Raw genomic sequence first — 8,746 nt, 5'->3', positions numbered from 1 at the left:
GTTTGTATATATTTTTGGTTTTGTATATATTTTTGTTGAGATTCTCCCCCCCCAACTGCCTTTCCCATTAGATTGTGAGCTTCTTGAGGGCAGGAACTATTTTTTTTGCCTCCTTTTGTATCTTCAGCTCTTAGCACAGTGCCTGGCACATAGTAGGCACTTAATAAGTGTTTATTAGCTGATTGATTAATTGTTAGCTTGCTGGGGAGGCTTTGTCAGTCAGTCCTACTATGTGCTAGGCACTGGGTTAAGCCAGCCCTAGCCACCACCGCCCCTGGATGCCCCAGCATGGAGTAGGGAGTCGGCGCAGCTGGGAGACCTCCTCATCCCTCTGCCCGCCCACAGCCCAGCTCTGAGTCCAGGCTGCTCCCAGGCTCCGTGGTCCCACAAGGCGCCTGAGGCTAGCCGGCACCAGGGTGTCACTTGCTGAACCTCCACTGTGGGCTGGAGGGCTGACCCAGTCCAGAGCAGCACCAGTATCAACTCCATATTATTGGAAGTCCCAAATAAATTGAGCTTCCCCACATCAATGTCAGGGTTTTCTCATTCCGCAAGTACCTTTGGTAAAGAAAGCCGTATCAGCCAGTCTAATATCAAAGGTGGACTGGTTCCACCCGCTGCTCTGATTTCTATCAGTCAGACAGGCCTGCAGTATGTAGAGACAGAAGTCTGTATTAATAAGGCTGGTACCTTGTTCGATGGAGGACCTATAGAGTCTTTGTCACTGATCAATGCTGTGATGCCTGATGTGGTACAAGTAGACAGCAAGCGTAGAGAGATAAATTTGCCCAACAAGGTGCTGCCACTGTAGCCAATCACCAGGGTTCAGTGGAAAATCAGAGAACATACTGCAAATGGAGAAGAAAATGGAGCCCACAGTATAGCAAATAATTATGCAGATATGATGGAGGTGTATGGAGATGTTGAAATCCCCCCAAACAAAGCTGTGGTATTATGGGGTCATCTGCACCTGGAATCCTGTTAGTGACCTCCAGCCTCAGGATCTGGTGACTCAACAGCAAGTGGCTTGACCCAGTTAGACCCTGGCCATTGCATAAGGGAAGGTGGGTAGGATATGTCCAGCATCAAAGATATGACCTCCCTCGATCGGAGTAGTGAAGGCACACTTCTCACCACTGGGTCATGATGGATTTGCCAGAATATGGACTAAAGATGGGAATCTTACTAGCACCTTGGGGCAACATAAAGGTCCTATTTTTGCATTAAAATAGAACAAGAAAGGAAATTTCCTTCCAAGTGTAGGAGTGGACAAGACTGCAATTATCTGGGATCCACTTATGGTGAAGCCAAGCAACACTTCCCTTTTCACTTAATGCTAGCACTGGATATGGATTGACAGAGCAACACCTTTGTCTCTCGCAGCACTGATTTGTGCATTCATGTTTGTAAATTAGGACAAGACAAGCCTATTAAGCATTCCAGGGACACATAAATGAAGTAAATGCTATCAAACGGGACCCAACTGGTGACCTTCTGGCTTCTTGTTCTGATGACATGACTAAAGATATGGAGTATGAGACAATAGAGTTGTGTCCCTGATTTGCAAGCACATAATAAAGAAATTTATACCATCAAATGGAGTTCAACAGGACCAGGAACAAACAATCCGAATGCCAACCTCAGCCAGTGTATCCTTTGATTTTACTGTTCGTTATGGGCTGTGGACCTGGGCATCTGCAGCCACACTTTGACAAAATACCAAGAGCCTGTGTATGGTGGGGCCTTCAGTCGTGATGGCAGGCACCTGCTGAGCAGCTCCTTTGACAAATGTGTGCACATCTGGAACAGGCATACTGGTACCCTAGTTCATAGCTATAGGGGAACAGGTGGAATATTTGAGGTTTGCTGGAAGGTAGCAGGAGACAGAGTTGGAGCCAGTGCATCATATGGTTCAGTTTGTGTACTAGACCTATGGAAATAGTGCTACTAGTTGGAAGCCATGGGCCACCTATGAATCTGTACATAGCCAGAATGACGGTCCCTGGCCTATGTACTGCTCTAGTCCCACTAGAACCACGACCAGTCCACCACAGCCAAATCTAAAAGAAACCTCTACATACACTGTACAGAAACAAAGCAAAATTACACCCTGAAGAGGATGATAGAGTTTTTTCACAGCTTGTGAATCCTCTTCACCAAGTGATGGCATCTTATCTGCTATGCTCCCAAATAGCATTTAGAAGTTTGGGATATGAAAAGCAGAAGAGGAAAGGAAGGAGACGATATAAAAGCACATCGTGCATGCACCAAATTAGGAGACAAATGGCAGCTTTCCCTCCCCCTTCTCCTCCCCCGATCTAATCAATATGATGGATCATATTCTTTTTTTTTTAATTTCTCTTAATAGTTGAGCAGTTTATGTATACAGAGAAAATGGATGTATGTAAATATACAGCCATGGCTTGCTTCTTGCTTTTCAAATATTCTTCTTGGTTTTTACAGATGCAAGAAGTAAAGGAGTAACTCTTTTTTATTGTTTACTTGTTTTTATTTTTCACCTTTTAAACATAAAAAATTCTTTCAAAAATATTTTAATGCATTCTTCTGAGGAGGCCAAGTGACGGTTGGTTCATTCTGTGACTCTCAGAGCACATTTTCCATTGGTTGTGTATTGGGGTGAGGGATGATTTAAAAAAAAATCTAAAATGTGACATTGGTCATAATAAGCAAGAAAGTACATTATTTGCAAAGGATATTCTGCTCTGGTTTTTTCTGGTGGTGCAGCTGAAATGCAGAAGTTTCTTATTTGGGACATATTTTTGCCAAACAAGAATCAAAGGACACAAATTTTTTAGTTATTATTTATTATTATATTTCAAAATTTTAAAAAGTATAAATACAAGAGTTGCATTTTTTAAAAAATCTAGTTGCTTCAAGACCATAGCTAATTATGGTTTAGTTGTGCACCATTGTGAAAAGGAGCAAAGTAGCTTTCTGAGGGTTTTTTTGTTCTGTATTTTAAGAGATGAAAATCTTCCTGGACGAGGTTTATTAGCTTCTACCAGGAGTATCCATCGTATGTGTAAGAGCTCTGATTTATAATGTAACCAAATTCCAGTATTAAAAAAAAATCTCTCATGTCAATTTTCTTTATATAAATCAAAATATCTTTGGCATATTTTTGATGATACTGCCATTATGTGGCAAAATGTTTACTACCTTAGTTTCAGAAGAAATCTTTACAACAGAAGACTTGCTTTAAGGTGTATTTAAATAGCAGTGATTCAGTTTCTTAAAAAAAATACTTGCACTAATATCTCTGTTGCTTTGATTCTGCAGTTTATTATAACTTTGGCTATGTATTTTCAAGTATAAGTAGGTGTAAGCTATTTTTTATTAATCACTACTATATTGTCCTTTAGTCTATTTACAATATCAAGTATTTTTCTCAACAGATAGCAAACTTTTGTTTTGCTCATGTGACTAGGGCATACCAAAATTTCTTTTGTAAATTCAGCACATTTTGTTTGTGTGTTCTGTTGAAAGGAGTCACTTCATGTTTCATGCCAGATTCCAAGGCTATAAATTTCAAAGAGTATAGTTGTTAAAATTTATGCAACAGATGTTTTAATTAAGGAATGGCTTCTATCACAGAACTTTGCAAAGTTAACCACTTTGTAACATTATTTCAATCACTAATAATTTTGTGATTATTATTACTTTAAAAAAGTTAATCTACTTTGTTCTTCATTTAGGCATAAATTGATTTAATCCAAATAATGCAGCTTTTTTGCCCTTGATTTTCTGCTATTTTTGCAAACTAATGTGACTTGAAGCAAATCTTCATTTTGCTAAGGTAGGATAGCATTGGCCTTTGGTAAAGTGAATACACTTAATTCCACATTTATTGCTCTATGTACCCCATTATTAGTAGGGAATCTATTCTAAATCACAGCATTTTTAAAAATTCCTATCCAGAAAGGTAGTTATTCATCACGGTTGTATGCCAGCTCTTTAAAATAATTATCTTGTGAGTTGTGTAGGAAATCTCACGGACTATCTAGCACTGGAACATCCTGTTTTTATTGATGGAGGTATTTGTCTATGGCTGACCTCTGTTGTTGTTAAAAAAAAAAAGTAAAAAAAAAAAAATCTGTGCAATAATTTTTAAATGTGCTCCTAGGAATAGACTCAAATGTTTTGAATATGTTTAAGCTGTGTTTTCCTTTAGCAGTGCGTTTGTCAATTGCACTGAATTTAAATCTGAAAATCAGAAATGATTATTGATAGTACTTTTGTATTTTGGTATGGACAATTTATTCATTTGCGTACAGTTATTGACTGTTTTTTTCAGCCAATTATAAAAAGATAGTCAGGGAACTCTGCAATATGGCTGCCAGAATAGATAGCTATATTTTTATGCTAGTGTCACTTTTCCTTTTCTGATCTTTGGCTATTTTCCTTACAAAAAAACCATCCCTAATAAGAATCCTCCGCAGTTATAAATACAGAGTTTTATTACCCTGCAGTCCCGTCTCACCAGGAGATATCCATGTAGTAGGCCTGGGCTCTTAATGAATAGTGGATTATTTATTTATTTTTGCTGTAGTTCTCAATATCATCATTTGCTGATACACCATGATTCTGCTCCTAAGCTGTTTAAAAAAAAAAAAGTCTACAGCATAAATGTACTGGCCAGAGACTAAGTTTCACAGCCTTGTGAAAGTACTGTATTTATGGAGTTCCTGGTTTGTTTGTTTGATCCCTCCACCCCCCCCCCCATATTTTCCCCAAGGGTTATAACTGAAATGTTAGTAGTTCTTCTAGGAGAATATGATCACACTATGATTGGAATAGGGTTACATTTTAGTATAAACTACACTGATGAATTTGTTATCGTGGGGAAGGAGCTGAAAGCTTGGGGGACTGATTGGTTAAAGGAGAAAGTAAAGCAAGACAGATTATCATGTTTCCCATTCATTCCTAAAGCTTACACAGGAATTGCATTGTTCATATCCATGTAGGGAAGGAAGCCATGTTTTCATGTGTTTGTTCCCTTTTCTATTTATGTGGATCAGGTCCCATTATTGACTTTTTGATGTATTTTAGACCACGATAAATTTTACGTAGGTCTTAGGTTATTGTTGATAATCCAGTTGTGATGAGCAATTCTCTAGAGTTAGATGTGATTTAGGATAAAACATCTTTTACAAATGCTAAAAGTGCTTCTCTTTGTGGTTTGACAACTAATTATGGTGCAAAATGCAGGAATCACCAGATGGAAGGAGTACAGGAAGGTTTCTTGCTTTTTGACATGTACAAATGTCAAGAGAAAGGCCAAAGATTTGTGCTGATCTAACTGCACTTTTAAAGCACTCTTTTTTTTTTCTTTCCCTGCTTTATTTAAAAATAGATTATTTAATGAGAAATGACTGTTTTTAAGGAGCTACCTTTGTTTAGGTAGTATGGTTTGGTTGAGGGTATAATTATAATTGTGGAATAGACAGACCTGAAGGGTGATATGTGTCCAGGTCTCTGCAGAGGGATTCTGTGTGAATTACATGGAGCTGACGTGGGAAGAGGGGAATTGGGGTTTCACTAAATGAGCTGAAATGATGTCTCAAATATTGTTCAGTGCCATTTGCTCAATTAGGAGCAATGCTCCTTTCTCTCAGCTTACGGCAATTCATGTTTCTCTGCATATCCTGTGTTCTGCTCTAGTATGTTGCAGATAGTACTTAGGTGACAGATACATGCATACTAATAGGAGGTCACATCTGAAAGTTCCCGGGAAATCCTTTCTTTGGCAGACCAACACCGTGGCATGACAGCACATGCCCATATTTAGGAAACAACAGTAAATCAATGGGAGACCCTGAAAGTTTTCTCTTGGGTCAAAAGAGGTGGAAGGTGGGGAGGGAAGTTGGGAATGACCTTTTCTTCCAGTGATAGCTCTGAAGTATCACAATTCAGTATCAAGAATTTCTTTCTTAAACATAAATATGGTTAAAGGTAGAGAAAAGAATTTTTTAAATGAGAAGTTTAAGTTATGTTGGTTTTTTGTGGGTTGTTTTTTTTTCCATACACTGATTTAGAGATAGGGCATCTTAGATCAGTAGTATGAGGCGGTATAGCATTCTGTTTCTGCCTCCAAGTTTACAATGTTGATGCAGGGTGATGACTTGGGGCTTGTCTTTTTTTCCTAGTAAACTATTCCGTAATTTTTTTTGGAATTTATGGATAAGTTCAGGAAAACATTCGGCATGTGGTATCTAGTCCAGTGTACTTATCCATTTCTTTATTTTTCTTTTCTTTTTTGAAGGCTGCATTCTGTGCTTATATAATCCTTGAATACAGAAGTAATTTTTTTTCTTCTCCTGACTTTGACGTTGTAATTTTAATGGTTTAATTTTAATTTCACAAATCTTTTGGGTCTAATTCTGTTGAGTTTACCCATAGCACTGGATTCAAAGGTCTGCATCATTTCTTTAGTTATCCAGTTAACTGACAACTGTTTGTCAAAGTGTAAAGCAGCCCATGACAGTTGTTTGTACTTACTTAAAGACTTTTATCCAGTTTTCATGATTATTGTCAAAGGAAGACAGAAAGAGATGTTCTAGGCTGTCCTGGACCATGTGAGTTACACTGAGGATGTATTTTGGTTCCATATCACAATGTCCCCATCCGTCCAAGGCAAATGTCCATATTATAGTTTCCATTTGCATTGTTTGCTTTGGCAACTGTAATTTGAATCAGATCTGAAAGAGGTCCAGAATAAAATATATTTTGATATTAAAAAATTAAAAGAATTCATCAGTTTGATGATTTTTAAAAATATTATATAAAAATGTTATTTCACATATAACATGATCATACACTATGCAATGTATATAAAGAACTTTTGAGGGTCCCTTGAATAGCAAGGACAGTCAATATTTAAATTAATTCAGGTGATTCACTGGAAGGTCAAATACTGAAGCTGAAGCTTAAACACTTTGGCCGCATAATGAGAAGATAGGACTCACTGGAAAAGACCGTGATGTTGGGGAAGATTGAAGGCAAAAGGAGAAGGGGGTGGCAGAAGGTGAGATGGATAGAGAGTGTCATAGAAACAATGAATATGAACTTGGACAAACTTTGAGAGATAGTGGAGGATAGAAGAGCGTGGCATCCATGGAGTCATGAAGAGTTGGACACAACTGAATGACTGAACGACAAAAATAAAATATGATTTTCAAATATGATAATCATTATGTATATTAACAGAGTCACAGAAATAGGTGTTCATCTAGCTTGGGCTTTGAGGTCTCCAATGAGTGGGAACCTATTACCTCTTAGGGCAGTCCATTCCACTTTTAGATAGATCTAATTGTTAGGAAGTTTTTTTCTAACATCAAGCCTAAATTTTCCTTTTTTGCAACTTCTAAAAATTCTTTTTTTCTTCTGCCTTCTAGAGCCCAATTCCTCTTCGATATCATAACCTCCTGAATACTTGAGCAAGGTTCCCAACACTCCCCTCAATCTTCTCTTTTCCAGACTAAACATTCCCAGTTCCTTCAATTTATCTTCACGTGACTTGGCTTTCACCATCCTGATTGCTCTTCTTTGAACATATTCTAGCTGATCAGGATCCTTTAAAAACTGGTGCAGAAGTGAATAAAATACTCTAGATATGGTCTGACCAGGTCAGAATACAGTAAGATGACCACATCTTAAATCTGTGCCTTGTTTAATGCAGTCCAAGATCACTTTTTTTTTGGTTGTCACATCACAGGGCTGGCTCATATGGATCTTGTAGAGCAATAAAATCCCCAGTCTTTTCCAGAAAAAACTGCAATTTGACCATGGCTTCCCTATCCTGCATTTTTAAAGTCGGTTCTTTGAATTCAAATGTAAGACATGCCTATGAATTTCATCCTTTTTAATTCAGTCCAATGCTAAAGCCCTTGGTTCTTGAAGTGTGGCCTGGGAACTCCTGGTGATCCCCAAGACACTTTCAGGGGACCCTTGTGATAAAAACTATTTTGATAACACTACTAATATATTTAAATTTTGAATACTGTGTAATCCACATAAACGAAAGCTCTTTGGGGGAATTTTCAATAATTTTTAAGAGTGTAGAGAGGTCCTGATGCCAAAAAGTTTGAGAGCCATTGATCTAGGCTGTAAAGATCTTTTTTGGATTCTGTCATTGAGTGTCATAGTTATCCACCTCAGTCTGTGTCATCTGTTAATTTCATGTGCATGCCATCTATTTCTTCATCCAAATTACTGATAAAAAGCAGATTCCTGAGACCCCTCACCGGACACCTTATGTTGTGTTAAAAATAAAACATCAACAATTACTCTTTTAGTATAGCTATTCATCAGTTCTAAATCCAATTACTATATCTATATGATCATCTCATCCATGTCTCTCAGTTTTCTGTTAAGAATTGTAAGAAACTTTATTAAATATTTTCCTAAAATGTAGGTAAATTATATCTACATCATTTAATTTTAATGAAAATTAAACAATAACTTAATCATAATGGCTGTGATGATAATAATCATTTTAATGTGTTAATCCAATCTAAAAAGAAATAAAGTTAGCCTGACATGACTTGTTCTTGATGAAGCCATGCTGGCTCTTTTCACTACCCATTCTTTTCTTCTATGATCCATTCTAGAATTTCTCTAGGAACTGAAGTTATGTTCACTGCTATAGTTTGCAGATTTGGTTTTCTTTCTTTCTTTTTCTTTCTTCCTTTCTTTCTTTCTTTCTTTCTTTCTTTCTTTCTTTCTT

The 8,746-nt window shown here is 37.3% G+C and overlaps 1 pseudogene; it reads left to right on the top strand.

The window, feature by feature from the left end:
- Nucleotides 1-724: 724 nt before the first annotated feature.
- Nucleotides 725-1,942, top strand: LOC114052701 (annotated as a pseudogene).
- The last annotated feature ends 6,804 nt before the right edge of the window (nt 1,943-8,746 follow it).

Source organism: Vombatus ursinus, unplaced genomic scaffold, assembly GCF_900497805.2.
Source record: "Vombatus ursinus unplaced genomic scaffold, bare-nosed wombat genome assembly UNPS02014809.1, whole genome shotgun sequence".
NCBI classification, from domain to species: Eukaryota; Metazoa; Chordata; class Mammalia; order Diprotodontia; family Vombatidae; genus Vombatus; species Vombatus ursinus.
The sequence above is the reverse complement of the archived record's forward strand: the minus strand, read 5'-3'. Positions and strand labels throughout refer to the sequence as shown.